The 21,469-nt window shown below is 47.6% G+C and overlaps 2 long non-coding RNA genes across 3 annotated transcripts; both read right to left on the reverse strand.

The window, feature by feature from the left end:
- Positions 1 to 1,947: 1,947 nt before the first annotated feature.
- LOC308656243 lies at positions 1,948 to 5,796 on the reverse strand. Its single transcript, XR_014023659.1, has 3 exons — positions 5,704 to 5,796; positions 5,572 to 5,622; positions 1,948 to 2,661 (listed from the first exon to the last, which is right to left on the reverse strand). It is a non-coding gene; the product is annotated as an uncharacterized lncRNA (long non-coding RNA).
- Positions 5,797 to 8,649: 2,853 nt separating this feature from the next.
- On the reverse strand, positions 8,650 to 20,992 carry LOC308656239. 2 transcript variants are annotated; one of them, XR_014023653.1, is made up of 3 exons: positions 20,852 to 20,992; positions 9,876 to 10,288; positions 8,650 to 8,854 (listed from the first exon to the last, which is right to left on the reverse strand). It is a non-coding gene; the product is annotated as an uncharacterized lncRNA (long non-coding RNA). The 2 variants fall into 2 exon arrangements; XR_014023654.1 differs by having other exon boundaries at positions 8,653 to 8,854; positions 10,018 to 10,288.
- Between the last annotated feature and the right edge of the window lie 477 nt (positions 20,993 to 21,469).

Raw genomic sequence — 21,469 nt, forward strand, 5'->3', positions numbered from 1 at the left:
CTAAGCTGCCCGATGCAGGACAGGACTAGGGCAGGGTGAGAGTGGGCTTCGTGGCAGCAGGGTGTAGTGCGGATGGCCTCTCGAGGCGGGTGGCCAGACTCTGACCACCAGGCGCAGTATCGGGCAGAAGGATGCCTCTGGCAGAAGCATGAGGCTGGCGTCTTCCTCGCAGGTGCTGCTGAATGTGGTGACTCAATCAGAGGACGGACTTGGATTTGTTTCTGACAATGTCTAGCTGGCAGCGACCCCAAGCAGGAGCCCAGGAGGCCAGTTCCTAGTGTCGTGCCCATTCCCAGGGAAGTGGGGCTAGAATCCCGGGCCATAAATTAGACCAGAAGAGGGGCGGTGACAGTGACTCTCAAGCCCTACGAAGCTGCCCCCAGGAAACCTGTAGCCTCAAGGCTGGAGCTGAAAAAATTGGACCCTGGACCCCAGACGGCGCTGGGCCGCAGGGCGGGCCGGTGGAGCCCACTGCCCAGACGCCGCGTCTCCTCACCCGTCAGGGCGCGGGGCCAAGAAGGACGGTGCCGCCCCAACCTGGGCGAACTGCTCTCCAGTAGCTCCAGGCGACACCCGCCACTTCCCTTCCCTCCACAGTCTTTTGTTTTTTTACTCGTTTTCTGACCAGACGGTCTTCAGCCAGCCTGCGCCGGCAGGTCTCCCCACCTCGTCAGCACCAGAGTCTGCGAGCGGGAAACCCTTCGACGTCCCACGCCGGCGAGACTGCGCCTGCGCGGGCGTGGGGCGAGAAGCGCCTGCGCGGGCGTGGGGCGAGAAGCGCCTGCGCGGACGACGGGCGAGGCGCCTGCGCAGCTGGGAGGAGGGGCGGGGCGGGACAAGTGCTCGGCTGGCTCCGCCGGTGTCCGCCGCCGCCTGCGTCCTGGCCGGGTCCGAGCAGGCCTCGTGCGTCCGGTTGCGTTCTGGCCCCGGGCACCCGACCCCGGACGGGAGGTCCCGCCCACAGAGACAGCTGTTTTCGCTGGCTGCGCCCGGAGACTTTCTCGCGCCCCCGGCGTGGAGCCCAACGCTGCAGCGGAGCTCGTCCGAGCTCTGGCCACGCACTGGGTCGGGAAGGGAGGAAAGGAACCCCACACGGTGACGGGGTGGCTGTGAGGCCCAGTGCTGGGAGTTAACACCAACGCCTGGGCACCAGCCAACCTTTGTTTTTTTTTTTTTTTTTTTTGTATTTTCTTTTGCATTTATTTTGTTCATCTCCATTATACGGAATGATGGGTTTCATTGCGGTGCAGTAGCACAATGTGGTATATATATTAAATACAGTTTGATCAGTTACACTTTTCTGTACCCACCCCCAGCTCCCCCTGCCCCCTCCTCTACATTAATGGTCATGCTTCTACTTCGTGGTGTCTCTTTTTTCCCGTTTTTCCCTTTTAGCTTCTACATATGAGGGAAAACATAACTTTTGTCTATGAATTTGGCTTATTTCGCCCAAAATGCTCATCTATATTTCTGCAAATTACATAATTTTGTTCTTTATGGCTGAAAAAAAAAACTCTTATTGTGTATATATACTACATTTTTTGATTCATTCATCTGTTGATGAACACCTAGGCTGATTCCATAAATTGTTGTGAATTATGCTGCAGTTAACATGGATGTGCATGTATCTCTAACGAACTATTAATGGAGGAGGTGAGTTTGGATGGAGCCTGGAAGCAAGGGTAAAATTTTTTTTAGCAAGAAAAGGTGACAGTGTTAACATTTACAGCAATTAGTTGTATAAATAAACTATTAATATGTAATTTGTTCAGTTTAGGGGTGGAAGATAAAGGAGTCAGAGCTCTTTTAACTATGTAGAGAAATATGCGGAAGCTTTGTTGAACCACAATGTGAAGAAAGACCACCTACTCAAATTTAAACCAAATTAAAGGAAGCTTATATTGTGTACATAAGAGAGCTGATGAGGGACTGTCTCACCCAGAAAAACAGGGCCAAAGAAAAGTAGCTGGTCTGATTACAGGGAAGTTTTTATAACACAAAAAGTTACAAAAAGAGAGGTGTCTTGGGAGCTTACAGCTGACAGGGTTCTGGCAAGCATTATACAAGGGCAGACAGCAGGTTAATGATCTACATTGTTTTAACATCTCAAGGTGGGGAGCAGACTTAGTCCAACATCAGAGTTAACCAGGAGCAGCTGGAATTTCAGGGAGGGTTGTCATCTGGTCAAGGAGAGCCCAGCATGGGGAAGTTCAAAGCAAGGGCAGGAATCCCAAGCAAGTGTTTAAAACATCCAATTATGGTCAGGCCAAATAGAAATCTTAGTATTTTACAGTAAACAAATGAACTTTTCATGACTTTGTGATGATATGGCTTCCAATCTTAAGATGGCATTAGCCTGGGTTCGGTTCGTCAGCTTCACAAGGAGTTCAAGCTTAAGTAGGATTTTGTTAGAAAGGAAGGGAAAGGTGTGCAAAGCATTGGATGTATATGCAAAGTTCATCTAAATAAAACACAATCCTTTTTGTGTTAGGCAGAGTGCAAAATATTCTAAAAATAAAAAGGACCGAAACATCATCTCAAGAATGTTAGCTCTAGGGCTGGGGATATGGCTTAAGCGGTAGCGCGCTCGCCTGGCATGCGTGCGGCCCGGGTTCGATCCTCAGCACCACATACCAACAAAGATGTTGTGTCCGCTGAGAACTAAAAAAATAAATAAATAAATAAATAAAAATAAAATTCTCTCTCTCCCTCTCTCTTTAAAAAAATAAATAAAAATAAATAAATAAATTGTTAAGGGACTTTCTGAGTTGCTGAGGCTGGCTTTGAACTTGCAATCTTCCTGACTTTACCTCCTGAGTCATTGGGATTGCAGGAATGTGCCAATATGCCTCACTAGTTACTTATATTTTTAGTGTCATATCTCAGAAAACTTTCCCAAATCCAAGGTCACAAAGATTTATCCTTGCTTGTTTTCTTCTGTTTGTTTTTGTTCATTTATGTCTTATACTTAAGTCTTTGATCCATTTTGAGTTAATTTGAATATGTACTGTGAGGTAGGGCTCCAACTTCATTCTTTTGTAGGGTTCTCATTGTGCCATATGAAAAAAATATCATGACTGGTCTAAGTCAATCATGGTCACCCTCTTTCTTTTACCTATCTGGGGTGGGCATATGACCCACTTTCAGCCAGAAACACACAGGAAGAAGACTTCAGGGAATTTGTGGATAAATTTTTATGGACTTGTGCAAGTAGGCTGTTCAGGAACCAGAGCCTTTTATCTGTGTTCTGATTTGGGATGATGTTATGTAAGGAAGTGGCACTTGAATTTGTGGCAGTCCTCTTTAGACTGAAGGAAAAGCTAAGAAAATTGCAGAATTGGGCTGGGGATGTGGCTCAACGCCTGGCATGCGTGCATCCCAGGTTGGATCCTCAGCACCATATACAAACAAAGATGTTGTGTCTGCTGAGAACTAAAAAATAAATATTAAATTTCTCCCTCTCTCTCTAAAAAAAAAGAAAGAAAAAGAAAAGAAAATCGTAGAGTTGTCGACTTGTGGCTCTTGATATTATTGAGCCACTTAAAGATCCAAAAGCCCTTTGCTTTAGGCATTATGAGTAAATAATAAACATGGGTATGGTTTCACTGTTAGTCAGGGTTTCTGTTATGTGTAACTCAAAGCATTCCTAACTGACATATCATCCCTAAAGAATTAGCTATAAATGTCATTTTCTCAGGGAGATATTCCTAAAGTCCCCAAATCAATATATCCTATAATACTCTAAAGTATCTCTCATTATAATTGTAATTATTTGTTGAATGGAGGTCTTTCTGCCTCTCTGAGAGCAGGGACAATGTTGGATATCAACAGTCTGGCCCAGTGCCATTCATGATAGCCTCTAAATATCTACCAAAAAAAAGATTGAAGGGTCAAGAGCATATGTGGAAGGAGAAACAGTCTTGAAGGGATAAGAATGAAAATTTGTGCTTCTATCACATGAAAATTTTTAAAGCTTAATGAGTCATTAAAGAAGGATTAGAATGACCATTGTGGGAACTGGGTGTGAGCATTTGTCTGGTACAAGTAAGAGTTGCCAAGCTGTGTTAAAGACCCCACTGGGACTAGAAACCCTAAATGCATTGGCATAAATCGGCAGAATTCTGAGATTTCCCCAGCAATGTTCAGCTATCTGGGTGTGGGAGAGAAGTTGGGTAATCAGATCAGTCCAAAGGGGTCTGGCCAGACAGACTGCTTTTTTCCTTTTCACAGATTAAGTAAATGAGAATAAATGTGGAATTTTATTTCCATTGTCTCATTAAATGTAACCTTTTAGAACTTCAAGGCTTTCCCTTGGTTCCAGACTCAGGACCATCCCAAGGCTGAAACACTCACCCCAGCCGTCTTCCACTGTTGCCCACTTGCCTAGTGAGGTCCTTGAAAAGGCTCAAGGGGCACCTGAGAATTTCCTAGTGTGTACAAAACTGTGTGTGTGTGTGTGTGTGTGTGTGTGTGTGTGTGTGAGAGAGAGAGAGAGAGAATTACATGTGTGGTTTTTTTTCCCCCCCAGGGAGAGTGTCTGTAGCTTCTACCAGATTCTCAAAGGAATTTGTGATTCAGAAAAGTAAGAGCCACCAACTTGGGGATAGCTGTTAGCCATAGGCCACCATAGATCCGTTGCTATGGATCTGGACTTGACTGATGGTAGTCCCATCCGCTAATTGACTAGTGTGGGACTGTGGTGCAGAGTTTGAGGTACAAACTCAAGGCCCAGAGGCCTGAACTGGGCCACCTCAGGGAAGTTACTTTGCTCCTCAGTTTTTTCTTCTATAAAAGAGCCAGGCACAATGGCACAACAACTGGGAGGTTGAGGCAGAAGGAACACAAGTTCACCTCCTTAGCAGGAGCCTGTCTCAAAATAAAAAGGGCTGGGGGCGCTGGGGGTACTGGGCTCAATGGTAGAGCACTTGCCTAGTACAGGTGAGGCACTGGGTTTGATCCTCAGCACCACATACAAACAAAGATGTTGTGTCCGCCGAAAACTAAAAAATAAATATTAAAAATTCTCTCTCTCTCAAAAAAAAAAGATTAAGTGAGTTGATATGTGCCAGTGCTTAGACCCTACCTGGTACTTAGCAGTGGCTGTTTTTGTTGAATCACTAATAGTGATTCAAAAGGACAAACATTCAAGGACAAAGACTATTTTTGAGACATTCTTGCTATGTTGCCCAGGCTAGCTAAAACCCCCCAGGCTCTGGTGAGCCCCCAGCACTGTTCCCCCAAGCAGCTGGGACTATAGGCACTTCACCTCATGCAGCTAAAGACTTTGGGTTATTTTTGTGGTTCTGGAAATTGAACCCAGGGCCTTCTGGCAAGGGCCCTGCCACTAAGCAGTAGTCCCAGCCCAGGGCAAAAACTTGGATTGAGAAGGTAGCATTTAGGGGAACACAGCTGCAACTAATTATGGGTAAAGCAGGGTAAGGGGTATATAGCTAGTGGTAAAGCACCTGCCTAGCTTGTGCAAAGCACTGCATTCGGTCCCCAGTACCACAAAAAATGAATAATTCTTTGCAAAGCACAACAATATAACCATTGTTCCCCTCTGATGCTTACCTTGTGATCCTAGGCAATTTCCCTTATCATTCTGTGCCTCAGTTTCCTCATCTGTAAAAATGAAGATATTAATAGTAACTACTTCCTAGGATTATTGTGGAGGTTCTATGAAGGCTCAAGGCAGTGACTCACGCTCACTAAATGCTGGTTTTGTTACTGTCACTACCCAGTGCTGACAGTCAGTCTCCTCATCTTGATGAGACAGGCCCTCTCCATCAGGTTCCCATGGCCTTCCTTCACACTAGAACCTGCACAACACACAAAGCCCTTTCACACATCCTGTGTGTCTCACAGATCCAGGTAGACTAAGAAACTGGACGTACAAATGAATGGTGGCCGGCCCATATATAAAAATAGATCTCTTGGGGCTGGGGCTGGGGCTCAGTGGTAGAGTGCTTGCCTAGCATGTGCAAGGCACGGGTTTGATCCTCAGCACTACATATAAATAAATGAATAAAATAAAGATCCATCAACATCCAAAAAAAAAAAAATAATAGAACTCTTGGGCGGGGTTGTGGCTCAAAGGTAGAGCACTCGCCTAACATGTGTAAGGCACTGGGTTTGAATCTCAGCACCACATTAAAATAAAAATAAAGATATTGGGCTGGGGATGTGGCTCAAGCAGTAGCGCGCTCGCCTGGCATGCGTGTGGCCCGGGTTCGATCCTCAGCACCACATACCAACAAAGATGTCGTGTCCGCCGAAAACTAAAAAATAAACATTAAAAAATTTCTCTCTCTCTCTCTCTCTCTCTCTCTCTCTCTCTCTCTCTCTCTCTTTCTAAAAAATAAATAAATAAATAAAAATAAAGATATTGTGTCTACCTATAACTAAAAAATAAACATAAAAAAATTAGAACTCTGGTGTGGCTGTGGCTCAGCGGTAGCGTACTTGCCTGGCATGTGTGAGGCACTGGGTTCGATCCTCAGCACCACATATAAACAAATAAAATAAAGATCTATCAACAATTTAAAAAAAAATTAGAACTCTTGGGGCTGGGGATGTGCTCAGTGGTGAGAATATATGCTTAGCATATACAAGGCTCTGGGTTCCCCATACTGAAAATTATAATAAATAAAAATAGATCCCTCACCCAGTTGTGGTGGTGTGTGCCTGTAGTCTCAGCTACGCAGGAGACGTGGGCAGGAGGATCACTTGATCCCAGGAGTTCAAGGCCAGTCCAGGCAATTTAGTGAGAGCACTTGCATAGCATGGGTGAGGCACAGGGTTCAATCCCCAGTACAGCCCCAAACTAACTAACTAAATAAATAAAATACAGAGGAAGTCAGACTAGAAAGAGGCCAGACTGCCATCTCTGAGAGTTGAGGAAGCAAAGCAATAAACTCTATGAAACAATCAGCCCCAAATGACCAGAACTTGATTAATAACTGACAGTTTCCCTAATTTGTGTCCTCCCTGGCAATTTAGGAGCAAGCAGAGAAAGCAGAAGACACACCCCTGATAATCACACAGGGATGCCTCCCTTTCTGGTAGCATGCCTGGGTCTTCCAGGCCCACAGCCTCTAATCAGGGCACACCTGAGGCCTCCCTTTTCCACCAGAAATCCTTCTCACTCCTTGAACCACCTTTGGATCTCTGCCAAAATTCAAGTGACTGTGAATTTTGTAGCAAGTGACAGCTTGCTACTGCACGCTCAGAATAAATAGCTTTACTTTTCCTATTTTGTTGGTCAGCATGTATCCACAAGACCCTGGACTGAACAGGCCGGGAGCAGAGGCTCCCCTGGGTGGAGCTCTAGCCCTCAGACCGCAGGGTTGCTGGCTGTTTCACTGGAAACGCTGAGCAAACCTTTGGACTCAGCTGAGCTGGAGCTGCAGAGGCCAACTGACTCAGATAAAACCCCCAGGCCTACACCACAAAAGAGTTTTTGTTAGATGCTGATTGGGAGGGAGTGGCTCCAGAGACGTGGGAAGAGGGCAGGCTAGGCCACCGAGGAATGAGGCCGGACCTCTGCCTGGGTCAGGAGCTAGGGACTGTCCTCAGCCACCTGTGGTCGGTCACAGGATGGAGATTCTCAACGGATCCCCACTAGGGTCCTTTATTCCACGGCTACTGGCTGGGTGCCCAGTGCGTGCCAGGCCCTGTCCAGGTGCTGAGATGTGGCAGGCAAGGAGGCTACTGCGCAGCATGATGCCTAACAGTGAAGATAAACCGGAAATGACTGACCATGTAAGGTATTTTCAGAAGTGGCAGGTGTCCCCAAAGGGGCAAAGTAAAAATAAAAGGGGATATTAGAAAGGGTGCTGGGCGTGGAGAGCAGCATTTTGAAGGTTAGGAATGGCCTCTCAGAGGAATGACATTTGCACTGACATCTGAATGACCCGAGGAGCCAGCAAAGCAACCATCAGGGGAAATATCCTTTCAGGCAGAGGGAACAAATTAAGCAATGACCCTGAGGATTTTGTTTTTGTTTGTTTGTTTGTTTGTTTTGGGTACTGGGGATTAAAACTAGTGCTTTTTCACTGAGCCACATCCTCAGCCCTTTTTATTTTCTGAGACAGGGTCTCAGCAAGTAGCTTAGGGCCTCGCTAAATTGCTGAGGCTAGCTTGAAATTTGTGATTCTCCTGCATCAGCTTCCCAATCCCATGCCTGGGATCACAGGCCTGTGCCACCCTGCCTGGCTGGAACTGGATTTGACATGATCGATGAAGAGCAGGTAGGACGAAGCAGTGATGGGCGAGGTCAGGCCCAAGGCTCAGGCCTTCTAGGTCACGGGAAGAACTTCAGCTGGGCGTGGTGGTATGCACTGTAGTCCCAGCTGCTTGGGAAGCTGAGGCAGGAGGATCACAAGTTTGAGGCCAGCCTCAGCATCTTAGCAAGAGCCTGTCTCAAAAAATTAAAAGGGCTGGGGACTTAGCTCAGTGGTAGAGCACTCCTGAGTTCAATCCCCAGTAACACAAGGAAACAAATACCAAAACAAAACCCGAAGCATCATTAGGGATGGGGCTGGGAGCGAAGCTCAATGACAGAGCATGTTTTTAACAAGTGAGGCCCTGAGTTTGATCCCCAGCACCACAGATAAACAAACAAAAAGAATTTGTTTTATTTTATTCTAAATATAATGAAAAGCTATTGAAAAAAGGCGTTAAATAGCTGTCTTCTCACTTTAGCTGTCTTGTCAAGGACTTAAAGGAGGTGCTTGGTTGGAATCTTCTCAAGATCCTGGAGGGTAGGAGACATGGTGGGGAAGAGGGACAGGGTTTAAGGAGATCCAAGTGTAGATCAGCCCCAGATGCGGTAAGCCACAACCAGAATTCCTTCCTGAGGAGAATAAATGAGTTATGTGTGAACCCCTGAAGCTGTCAATACTTTCACGTGGCCCTATTTCAGGGAAAGAACCCAGAGAGTTTTTTGTTTTTGTTTTCTCACAAAAATGTGGACTGCGTCACAAATTTGTGTGTCATCCTTGGGCAGGAGCCATCTAATCTCTGCATCAGAACACAGAGCTTTCATCAGCACCTCCGGGAGACTCTGTGATCCAAGAAAGGCAGAGAAAGGAGAGTACTGACATGTGTGCTGTGTGCTTGCATAGGCACAGGCCGCCTCAGCAAAGACCACAAGGTGTCTCCTCAGAGGAGGGGAAGGGAGGGCTGCGGGAGGGAGACTCTCCTTTCCTCCTGTTCAAGGGTATGCTGGGGATGTACACACACACACACACACACACACACACATATATATATATATATATATATTTTTTTTTTTTCATATGGAATTGAACCCAGGGACACTTGACCACTGAGCCACATCCCCAGCCCTTTTTATATTTTATTTAGAGACAGGGCCTCGCTAAGTTGCTGAGGCTGGCTTTAAATTTGCAATCCTCCTGCCTCTGCCTCCTGAGCCACTGGGATTAGAGGCATGCGCCACTGTGCCCGGCTTGCTGGACTTATTTTGAAAAACTCTCTTCATTATAAAAGACTGATCCTGGGCAAGAACAAACCGGGAGGGCCTGTGCTGTGGAGCACTTGAGATCCTCCTGTGTCAGTGTCCCATGTCTCCTGGGTTGCAGACATGCGCTACCACACCTGGCTCTTAACTGTTTTTATTTATTTTTTATTTTTTTTAAAGAAAGAGTGAGAAAGAGGGAGATCACTTTAATATTTATTTTTCAGTATTTGGCGGACACAGCATCTTTGTTGGTATGTGGTGCTGAGGATCGAACCCGGGCCGCACGCATGCCAGGCGAGTGCGCTACCACTTGAGCCACATCCCCAGCCCCTCTTAACTGTTTTTATAAAGGGTCCATTTCCAGTGTGTTGGTTGGCTTTCACTAAAGGCTCACCTTGTTCTGCCTGTTACCTGTGCCCAGCCTTCCCAGCAGATAGAAATGGAGGTAGGAATGTTCTCTTTAGTGTCTCCAGAATCTTGGCTTGGATTGGCTTTGCCTCACCACAAATAGGCTCTGGCTGGCTTTCAGGACCCACCTGTTCTCAGTCATCAGTCAGTGGGCAGCGACTAGCCCCTCTTGGTGTTCAGATCCCTAGTAATCTGGGGCCACGAGCCAGGGAATAGAGTCAGCTGCTGATGACAGGTCCCTGGCAGGCTGCAGAGCAGATGGGGTCCTCCTGGCTCCAGACTCTGAGAATGGACTTGAGGGTGGCTCAAGGTCAATTAAACCAAAGAGGCACTCTTCTTGGGCTGTGGAACAATCCAGACTGCTCAACAGCTTCATGCTGAGGCCTGAAGAATGGCTTCCTTTGAGGGGTGAGAGCATAGTTAGCCATACTTGTATAGACAAACAGTGTTTGAATGTTCAAACTCTAAATCATAGTATCTGCCACTATTTGAGGGGGACTTACTGTGGGCCAGGCACTGTTCAAGTGAGAACTTTGTGTGTATCATCTCATTTAAACCCCACAGAACACTGACCCAACAGCATGGTCCCTACTTCCCTACACACATTTGGCCAGGGAGCTGAGCATTGCTGCTCATAAATAAAAACAAAGTGACTCCCCAGAGGTCCCACAGACATCTGCTGAGGGATCCATCCACACCCAGGCCCTGGAGAACAAAGGTCCACAGGTGGCTTAGACCACACTGCAGGGCCAGGGCTCCCCCCTCTGTGGTCACTCACTGACCCTATGGCCTGGGGCAGCTCTGGACTTCCTGGGCTGTTGGCTTTGCAACATAAGGGAAAGGCTTATGCTCCTTCATGTCCCTGCCTGCTCTGGGGAGCTGCAGGTTCCCCTGGGTAAGAGCACCCGCTCCTTCCTTCGGGTACCTGAAACCCAGCCTGACTTCCCGTCCCTCACCCTTCCTCAGTCAGGAAAGGAGTTAGAGTCCAGAGACTACGGTTCTGGCCCCCGTTCTGCCCCCATCGTGCCTCATTTCCTCGTGTGGTAAATGGAAGTGAGGCCTACTGGCACACTCCTATTTCATGAAATTTTAAGACTGGTAAATGACGTCATGAGTCACCAAAGCCTTTGTGGCTCAGTGGTGGAGTGCTTGCCTAGCATGTGCAAGGCCCTGGATTCCCCCGCCCCACAGCACAAAAGTCCTTGAAGACTGAGGTACTGGCCAGGGGTGGTGGCGCATGCCCGGAATCCCTGCAGCTTGGGGGGCTGAGGCAGGAGGATCATGAATTCAAAACCAGCCTCAGCGACTTAGTGAGGCCCTAAGCAATTTAGCAACACCCGTCTCTATATAAAATATTTTTTAAAAAGGACTGTGGATGTGGCTCAGTGGTTAAATGTCCCTGGGTTCAGTCCATGGTACAAAAACAAAAAACTGAGATGATGTACTTGAGCTGGGGAGAGAAAAGAGAAAATAATGAGTTTCGAAATGCCTGAGGCAGCTCTTGGGAGGCTGAGACAGGGAGATCTCTGCCACACTGGCCAAGACAAGGCACCTGGGGATGCTCAAATACTTGGCCAGTTTGGGAGCCTGGATGTGAAAAGAGTCAAGTTGAAGAGATGGGCTGAAGGCAGAGTGGGAAACCCGGAGAGCCAGGTGGATGTCTTGGCCTGATTAGGTCCCAGTTCCCATCTCCAGAAGAGCAACTTCTTGTAACTGAAATTCTATGAGGGGGCCAGGGTCACCCAGTCAGTGTGCCTGGCCACACATGGGACCTGTAGACAGTCGAGCCTGTGCCTGTGGTGAGAGGGGTGAGCATGGGTCCCCTCCTGTCTCAACCTGCATCTCGGTAGCAAGCCCGACCCCTAAGTTCTGATCTCAGTTGCTTGGTGTCTACTTCACCTTTCCTTCTGTTCTTGCTCCTGCCTTCAGCTACACTTTCTTCTCAGTTTGTGCCCCTGGTTCACTTGGGACAATGGCCTAGAGGACGTTCCTAAGCATTTTTCTCAAGTCTCCTCCTTGTGCATGTATTCCATAAGAAGTGACTAAAATCTTATCTGTGTGTGTGTGTGTGTGTGTGTGTGTGTGTGTGTCACCAGCATAACAAACACAAAGCCATGCCCCCAGCACTTTTTAGTCTGAGATAGGATCTTGCTAAGTTGCTGAGGCTGTCCGTGAACTGGCAATCCTCCTGCCTCAGCCTCCTGAGCAGCTGGGATCATAGGCCTGTGTCACCGTGCTTGGCCTCCGATCTCGAATGTCAGATCCTGCCCAGGAAACCCAGACATGGGAGGCAAGGCCGTGGCTCTTAAGAAGTTATAATCCAATTGTTGAAGTGGTGAGGACATGGATGCAGCCTCCCTACCGTCGCACTGTGGTATGAGCGCCATGGATTCTCATGCTGAATACAGCTGGACGGAAGAAGTCACGCCAGGGCCAGTCATCGGCTTCCTGGAAGAGGTGGCATTCGAGCCACTTGAAGAATGAGTAGGATGTGAGGTTAGAAAGGACAGAAGGCATTCCATGGGTGTCACAGGTAAAGTGTTAAGCTTTTGCATTGATCAATGTCATTCACACAGGAGGAGAGGAGAGCTTAGTCAGGTGGAAGGGGACCCGGGAATATGTGAAGAAGAAGCCTGTTGGCTTAAAAGACCAGGACTTCATGCCTATATGAAGGTCTGAAGCTAACCCTGTTTGCCCCAGAAGCCAAGGTGAGTTACGGTGCATCCTGGGTCTCCATTTGTTTACCTGTAAAGTGAAGGGCCTGGGTTGGAATGGTGGCACATGCCTGTAATCCCAGTGGCTCGGGATTACAAATAAATACATAAGAGACTGGGCAAGAAGATATTTAAAGTTCTTCACTACTCTAGAATGAGGCTGGAAAGGAGTGAAAATGACTTTAAGATTTCAAAGAACATCTCTAGCCACAGGGAATGCGAAGCCCGGGGAGGGAGAAGGTTTGGGGAGCAGATCCCTTCACGCCCCTCTTTCCACCGGCTCTGGTCTTCACGGTCACAGGTTGATACGTTCTGAGTCTAACAGGGGCACTTGCTGCTTCTCTCTCGCCTGAGACTGTGACCCCGGCTGTATCATGGCCAAAGTAACCAGCCTTTGCACCTGGAGAGTCCCTGGACATCCCCCTGGAGGAGCCACCTCCACCTGCACCAACGTGACCTCAATATGATGGCACTAGGGAGTCACAGAGGAGGGTAGGAATCCCACAAGTCCATAGTGATTCTTTCTTTTCTTTTCTTTCTTCTTCTTTTTTTTTTTTTTTTTTTTTTGTGTGTGTGTGTGTGGTGCTAGGGATTGAACCCAGGGCCTCATGCATGTGAGACAAGCACTTTGCCAACTGAGCTAAATCCCCAGCCCCCTAAGTGATTCTTGAAATGGAAATCACTGAGAAATTGAAACATACTTGTTCCTAGGAGCCTATATTTGAGACCCCAATTAGTACCTGGCTCATAATCCCTGAGAGGAGGGGGTGTCACTCAGGTAGGCCGAAGAGGCCCCAGGGAGCTCAGGAACAAGGCCACCCAAGGGGAGGACCAGGCCCCTTACTTCACAACCTCCACAGAGGCTTGTCAGTCACACCAAAGTGAGAGAGTCCCTGGGGTGGACCGAGCTGGGGAGAGAGGAGGGCTCAGGCAGTCCCAAGAAGAGCAGCTCCCTCAGGAACAGAGTCATCTCTCTGCAGCGGCTGGTGGGCCCAGCCCTGGCTGCAGTGCTTCCTCCGTTTGGGGCCTGAAACTGGAAAGCCAGGCTGCGGCCAGAGGGCAAAGGCTTTGCGAGCTGAGAGAAGAGCCGGATCAGACCCAGAGCTGCCAGGACAGGGAAGGCCACCAACAGAGGAGAGAGGTCTTCCCCCGCTCTTCATCCCCCTCTCCATCCACGGGATGAGCCTGGGCCTGTGGTCGGAGGCCAAGCGCTTTCCCTCCTGCCTCAACTTGGGCTCCGTCGCAGCGGGCCCTGACTCGGGTTTCTGACTTCAAGGCCTTGGTATGTATGAAAGCCTGGCCTCTCCTTCGGCTGGCCTGCCGCCTCTGGCCACCTTTATTCCTACCCTTTTATGTCTGCCTTTCTTAGGTCCTCAGCACATTTTGCCAAGATTAATTTGACACCAAACTGGCATTCTCTGAAGTAAGGAAACTTCTAGGCACCAGAAAAGATCCATGTGGGGAAGATCACCATGGCCTCCTTGAGGCAGACCTGTGGCTAGAAGCCCAGGACCCATGACCACCCAGCGGAGGAAGAAGCTCTGTCTTGAGGCTCAACTGGTGGAAATAACTTGCTCAGGTTTTTTCCTGCCTGCTCCCTCTGCTCTACTCCCTGACTCTGAAAGAAGGTCTCCTCCCCCAAAACTAGGGACAGGGCCCTGTCACTTCCAGAGCTGACTTCTCTGTGTACCTCTGCTGTACTTGGAAACTTGACATCTAGAATGAGTGGATAGGTTGGAAGTTGGGCCCTTATCATGTGGTCTGTTATATGCTCTAAGAGCTCTTGAGGGCAAAAGAGTTGGTCTCTGTCACCTTCCTTACTGAAGACAAAACACCCTATTTTCTGCCCTTAACTCCATATCTGCAATTGATCTGGGAATTGGGCACAGGGTTATGTGTGGTCAGCACAATAAGTGCAACTCCAGATTTAGGAATGAAACAATAAGTTACTCTATTCTCTCAAAATGCTTCGAGCCCACAGGCCTGGCCCCTCAACTCTTCCTTCTGTTCCCACTGGGCAGTGCACACCCACCTCTCAGCCCAGAGCATCTTCCCTCAGCTGCTGCTAAGCCCCCCCCCCCCGCTCCCCCCCGCCCCCCCGCCCCCCGCCCCCCCCCGCTCCCCCCCCCCCCCCCCCCCCCCCCCCCCCCGCTCACAGCCACCTCACACTCTGGTCCCAGAGCTCCATGACACAACGATCCTGCAGTGTTGAGGCAATATCACGGAACTCAGGTCTGGTGGCACATCTGTTGCCAGATTTCTTAGCAAAGAAGACAGGTTCTGTTCAGATAGTGATGTAATTTTCCTTGACCCCTCAGCACAGGGCTGGCCCGTTATCATCAACCCAGTATGAAAATACATGTACGGGCTGGGTGGTGGCTCAGTGGTACAGACTTGCCTAGCATGTGTGAGGCACTAGGTTCGATTCTCAGCACCACATGTAAATAAATAAAATAAAGATCCATCAACAACTAAAAGTATATTTAAAACACACACACACACACACACACACACACACACACACACACACACACACGCGTACTCTGTGTCATGGGCAAATCCTGACCTGAGTCCTGATGGAATCTGAAAGCATCCTCAGCAAAGAGCTCTGGGCATCATGATGATCAGCTTTTAGTCTTCACTTAATGCAATCTTCTCCATTCCTCCCCCACCCCCAGTTTTTTTTTTTTTTGTGTGTGTGTGTGTGTGGTGTGGTGCTGGGGATTGAACCCAGGGCCTTATGCATGTGAGGAAGCACTCTACCAACTGAGCTATGTCCCAGCCCTCCACCCCTCTTTTAATTTGCAGAATTGAAAACTGAACCCAGGACCTCACCCATGCTAGGCAAGTCCTCTACCACTGAGCTACATCCCCAGCCCATAGGCATCATTTTATCAAATCTATAAAACAGTATGTAGAGAATGCATCAAAGAATCATCTAAGAAATCTTCCCAGTTAGCAGTCAACAAACATTCTCAACTATTCTGGAGGCCTGATCAGAAGCTTAGATCATGGTTATTTCCCAATACAGATGCAAGGAGGAGTGACAGGAGTTCAAACCACTTAACATAGTTGTCGAAGTACTGATGGGTTTGTAGACCTAAAGGACTGCCAAGGTCATGTCTGATCAATTTAATTCCATAATATTTACTGGGTACTTCCTGTTCTGGGAACACCAGTCAGCAGTCATATGGCTCAGGGCAGTACAGAGGCAAAATCTGTCACTAGGTCCCCTGGGCCTGCCTGAGAAGCACTAGTACTTGAAATATGGAAGTACTATATTTCAAGTTTTCTTGATTTTGGCTGTGGGAATTTATGACCAAATTTGACCTCTAGAGAGCAGTGATTAGGTGTCCAGAACACCCTATTCATGCCTTGATCCTCGCCTTACCCAATGGTTCACATCCTGTTTCTCCATTATTTCAACACCCCAAAGCCAGTTCAGGCCAGTGGAGGGAGACAACAGCCAGAAAGTGCTGGAATGTGGCCAGAGCAGAGGCAGTGCTCAGCACACTTGCTCCTGGGTTCATCCCACAAGCATTTGTTAAATGCCTGCTATGAGTGAGGTAAGGTGATGGATACAAAGGTAAACACCACAGGGGGTGCCCGCCCTCTGGGTTCCTGGGAGAACACAGGAGGTGTCAGGGTGCTCCCATACAGTCATGGGCAATGGGCTAACTGGGCCAAGCCCAGGCCCATAGGTCAAAAGAACAGCATTAGAGCTGGCAGGGTGGCACCTGCCTATTATTCCAGTAACTCAGGAGGCTGAGGCGGGAGAATCTCAAATTCCAGGCCAATTTGATCAATTTAGTAAAGCCTGACTGGAAATGAAGAGATAAAGGACTGGGCTGTAGCTCAGTGGTAGAGAGCCCCTGGGTTCAATCCCCCCAAACAAAACAAAATTGCATGGTGAGGGGCTGGGGTCATGGCTCAGTGGTAGAGCACTTACCCCTAGCATGCGGGAGGCACTGGGTTCAATCCCCAGCACCACATAAAAAAGTAAAATAAAGTTATTGTGTCCATCTACAACTAAAAAAAAAAATATTTAAAAAAATATAGCATGGTGAGTCAGAACAGTGTGAGACAAGGTAACAATACACTAGAACAGGGAATTCATGGCTGGAGACCAGCCTGGCATGGAGTGTCTCTTTTGGAACAAAGGAGTTCAGCAAACCATGATTCTGAGGGGGCAGAAGGGCAAACACCAGGCTTTTCAGAAATAGTTATTATGGGGCTAGGGTTGTGGCTCCGAGGTAGAGCGCTCCTCTTGCACGCGCAAGGCCCTGGGTTCAATCCTCAGCACCACATAAAAATAAATAAGTGAAATAAAGGTACTGTGTCCAACTATAACTAAAAAATAAAAAATATTAAAATAAAAAGAAATAGTTATTATGACCCTACACCAAAGTTTCAGGGCCCGACCTGTACACATTGGCTTTAAAATCAGTATTAGAATAGGGACAATCTGGGCTGGGGCTGGGGCTCAGTGGTAGAGCACTTGCCTAGCATGTGTGAAGCACCGGGTTTGATTCTCAGCACCACATATGAATAAATAAAGTCTACTGGCAACTAAGAAAATATTTTAAAAAAGGGACAATCTCTCATATTAGACCTTAATTTAAAGCAGTGTTAATTCAACACAAAACTTTCTGAATGTATTGTCAGTTATATTTCTTAAAAATTTCACTTGCACATAACATACGTGGATAACAGTGCCTGATTAGAAAACTGGTTCTCTCCAGCTGAGGTGGCACAAGCCTGTAGTTCCAGCAACTCTAGAGACTGAGGCAGAAGGATTGAAAGTTCACTATCAGCCTCAACAACCTGCTTAATAAGACCCTGTCTCACAATAAAAAAGGGCTGGGGATGTGCTCAGTGGTAAAGCACCTCTGGGTTCAATCCCCAGCAATGGGGGAAAAAAAGAAAAGGAAAGGAGAACTGGCTCTCTCTTTTACTAGCTATGAGATTTGGGGCAAACTCCTGGAATTTCTTCTTGTTTGCAAATCTGTACATGATGAGACAGTCTCTGCCTAATGAGGACAGAGGGAGATAGATGCATAAAGCTCACATTGTCTCAGGTGCAGAATAGAACAAATGCTATGGCATATGTTATCATGATGCTGAGGATTGAATCTAGGGCCCTTCTTTTTTCTTTTTTTTTTCTTTTTTTTTTTTTTTTTTTTTTAAAGAGAGAGTGAGAGAGGAGAGAGAGTGAGAGAGAGAATTTTTTTTTTTAATATTTTTTTTTAGTTCTCGGCGGACACAACATCTTTGTTGGTATGTGGTGCTGAGGATTGAACCTGGGCCGCACGCATGTGAGGCGAGCGCGCTACCGCTTGAGCCACATCCCCAGCCCTCTAGGGCCCTTCTCACGCTAAGCACAAGTTCTACCACTGAGCTACACCATTAGGCAGCTATAGAATTCCTTTTCTTTTTCAATGCTGGGGATCAAATAGAGGGCATTGAACATGCTCAGCAAGTGTTCTACCACTGAGCTATACCCCAAGCCCTTACAAACTTCTTTTTATCCTTAAGACAACTTCCACAAACTTAATCTGATACTTCACAAGTTACTAAGGCATAGGAAAATTTCTCTCTTCTTTTTTTCTTTCGTTTTTTTTTTTTTTTTTTTCTCTTTTAATACTGGGAATTGAACCTGGGGTGTTCTATCACTGATCAACATCCCCAGCCCCTTTATTTTTTATTTTGAGTCAGGCTCTCACTAGGTGGTTGCCTGGGCTGGTCTTGGGCTTGTGATCCTCCTGCCTCAGCCTCCTGAGTAGCTGGACTCCAGGCGACCACCACCGTACCTGACTAGGGAAAGTTCCTTATGCGACTCTTTCAGGCCACTGAACCAGGAGAGTGGCAGCTGTGGTAAGAGCTCTTTGGTCACCATTTCTTAATGGAAGGGACTATTTTTGACCTTCAGTTCTCATCAGTTACAAATGTCAAAGGCAAACATTTCCCTTGCCTCCTTCTAGATAAGTGTTAGCTGACAGGCTGTGACAGGGCAGCACTGAAAGCTACCTATCCTAGAATATCTCCCTTGGCCTCCCAGGAGGCATTTGGTCTGCATTGTACTCTGAGAACTGGGCAAAGGGGCTTCCCCTCAGAACCCAGAACTATAAATATGCCTCTGGGTTGGGACTGTGTAGCACCAGGAGTCCCTGATAAACCACCCTGCTGGGAGTGGGTCATTAACCCGTTTCTTCCCAAGCCCTTTGGGAAAAAGGAGGACCAGAACCCAAGTACCTTTTGAGAGGCTCCAATAAAGGCCTGCAGTAAATGTGGCCCGCAGTCCTGTTTGTGATGTGCTTCCTGTTTGAAGTTGTTGTTTGCTTTTAGTAATTTGTCATATTTCTAACCAGAGTATCTTGAAAAATAAAAACCCAGGGAAGCTAGGCATGGTGGTACACACCCGTAATCCCAGTGACTGGGGGGGCTGGGGTGTAGAGGGGGTTGCTGAGGTAGAAGAATGACAAGTTCCAGGCCGGCCTTAGCAATTTAGCAAGACCCTGTCTCATAATCATAAAAAGGTCTGGGAGTGTACAGTGGTAGAACACCCCTGGGTTCAATCCCTAGTGCCACAAAAACAAAAAAACAAACCCAGTTGAGGCAGTAGGATAGCAAGTTCAAGGTCAGGCTTGGTATTTATCAAGACACTGTCTCAAAAATATAAAAAAGAAGTGCTAGGGGTATCGCTCTGTTTTGGAGTTTTATTCCTAATACTGCAAAATGAGTGAAATAAAAGCTGTTCTTTTGCTGGGGATCAAACAGAGGAACTTGCTCTGCCACTGAGCTATATCCCCACCCTACAAGCATTTTATATTTTTACCCACGATGTTCTTAGACCTAATATCTGCTTCTGCTGAGCCCAGGATTAACTGACCTCCAAGCCACTTTTATTTTATTTTTTATTTTTAACCTTTTTTATTATCAGAGATTTAACCCTGGGTTCTTTACCACTGAGCCACATCAAGGCTGGCCTTGAGTTTTCAATCCTCCTGCTTCAGCCTCTCAAGTTACTGGGTTACAGGTATGTCCCACCATGCTGGTTCCAAATCACATTGATTTATTTAGTTTTGATACCTGGGATTGAATTCAGGGGAGCTTAATCACTGAGCTGCATCCTTAACCCTTTTATATACATAGGTATATATTTAAATTTAGAGACAAGTTCTTTCTGGTTACTTAGGGCCTTGGGGGGGGTGTAGAGGGGGTTGTAGAGGCTGGCTTTAAATTTGCCACCTGGTATTACAGGCAAGCGTGTTCAAGTCACTTACAAATAAGCAGTTACACTGCCTGCAGTGGTACACGGCCTACAAACCCAGCTACTTGGGAGGCTGATGAAGGAGGATTGCAAATTAGAAGCCAGCCTAGGCAATTTAGTGAGCCCCTGATTCAAAATAAAAAGGGTAAGGAATGTAGCTCAGTGGCAGAGACACTGTAGGTTCAATCCCCAGTGCCGAGGAGAAAATAAAATAAAAGCAGCTTTAAAGCACTGAATAGATTTAACAGAACTGGACTCATGAGTAAATGGCAAATAAAAATGTAAAGGTAGGGCTGGGGATGTGGCTCTGCCGTAGAGCAGTCACCTAGCACTTTCGAGGCCCTGGGTTCGATCCTCAGCACCTCATAAAAATAAATAAAATAAAGGCATTGCGTCCAACTAAACTAAAAAATAAATATTAAAAAATAAAAACAAGTCCCACAATTAGCCACAACATTAATCAAAATAAAATAAAATAAAAATTTAAAGGTAGTAGTGACCAGCCCAGAGTGGTGGCACCTGCCTGTAATCCCATCTGCTCAGGAGGATGGCTAGTTCAAAGCCAGCCTCAGCAATTTAGCGAGGCCCTAAGCAACTCAATGAGTCCCTATCTCAAAATAAAAAATAAAAGGGGCTGGAGCTCAGTGATAAAGCACCCCTGGGTTCAATCCTCAGTATCAAAAAACATAAAATTAAAAAAAATAGTAACCATTTATCATCTCCACTATGCCCGCCGTTTTACATATATTACTTTTTTTTTTAAGAGAGAGTGAGAGGGACAGAGAGAATTTTAATATTTATTTTTTAGTTCTCGGCGGACACAACATCTTTGTTGGTATGTGGTGCTGAGGATCAAACCCGGGACGCACGCATGCCAGCCGAGCGCGCTACCGCTTGAGCCACATCCCCAGCCCATATATTACTTATTTTTAACCTGAATACATTGACAATGCATGTGGTTAAAAAATCCAAACGTACAGAGTAAAATGGGAAAGCCTTTTCCACGGCTCTCCAAACCTGCACCCCTCCCCGATGTCGCCAACACTTCGGAGCTTGGGTGCATTCTTGCAAATATAAGTGGATCGTATCTTCAAGTCTATCTACGTCAAGTTAGCCCCACTTTAGAGATGAGAAAACTGCGGCAGAGAGGTGGTCGTATTCACTAAGATCGCAGGACCGACCCCCGGTTCACGGAGGACGTTCACGGTGGGGTCCGTCCGCCTCGTCATTAGCTCACTTTCCTCGCGCTCCTGCCTGGGTGCCTCGCGGTGTGGATGGAGAAACGAGGCTCGCAGAGGTCCTCAGCACTCGGAACCGCACGGGGGACAGAGCTGGCTGGGCTTGCAGGGGAGGCCTTGGGGAGGACAGGGCCTTGACCCGTGTGGATCTGTGGTCGCCCGGGGCCAACTCGGTCCGAGGCCAGCGTTCCGCTCTGGGGCCAGCGGCTTGCCCAGGCCACGGCACAGAGGCCCCGGGGCCCTGCGGCCCTCGAGGCCGCCGCTCCCACCACAGTCGGTCCGGAGGCCGGCGGTGTTGGGGCGCCGAGCTGCAGGCGGTGCGGGGACCTCCAAACCCACGGCGCCTCCCAGTCCGGCC

This window comes from Spermophilus citellus, assembly GCF_964194105.1.
Source record: "Spermophilus citellus genome assembly, chromosome: 9".
In the NCBI taxonomy this organism is placed as follows: Eukaryota; Metazoa; Chordata; class Mammalia; order Rodentia; family Sciuridae; genus Spermophilus; species Spermophilus citellus.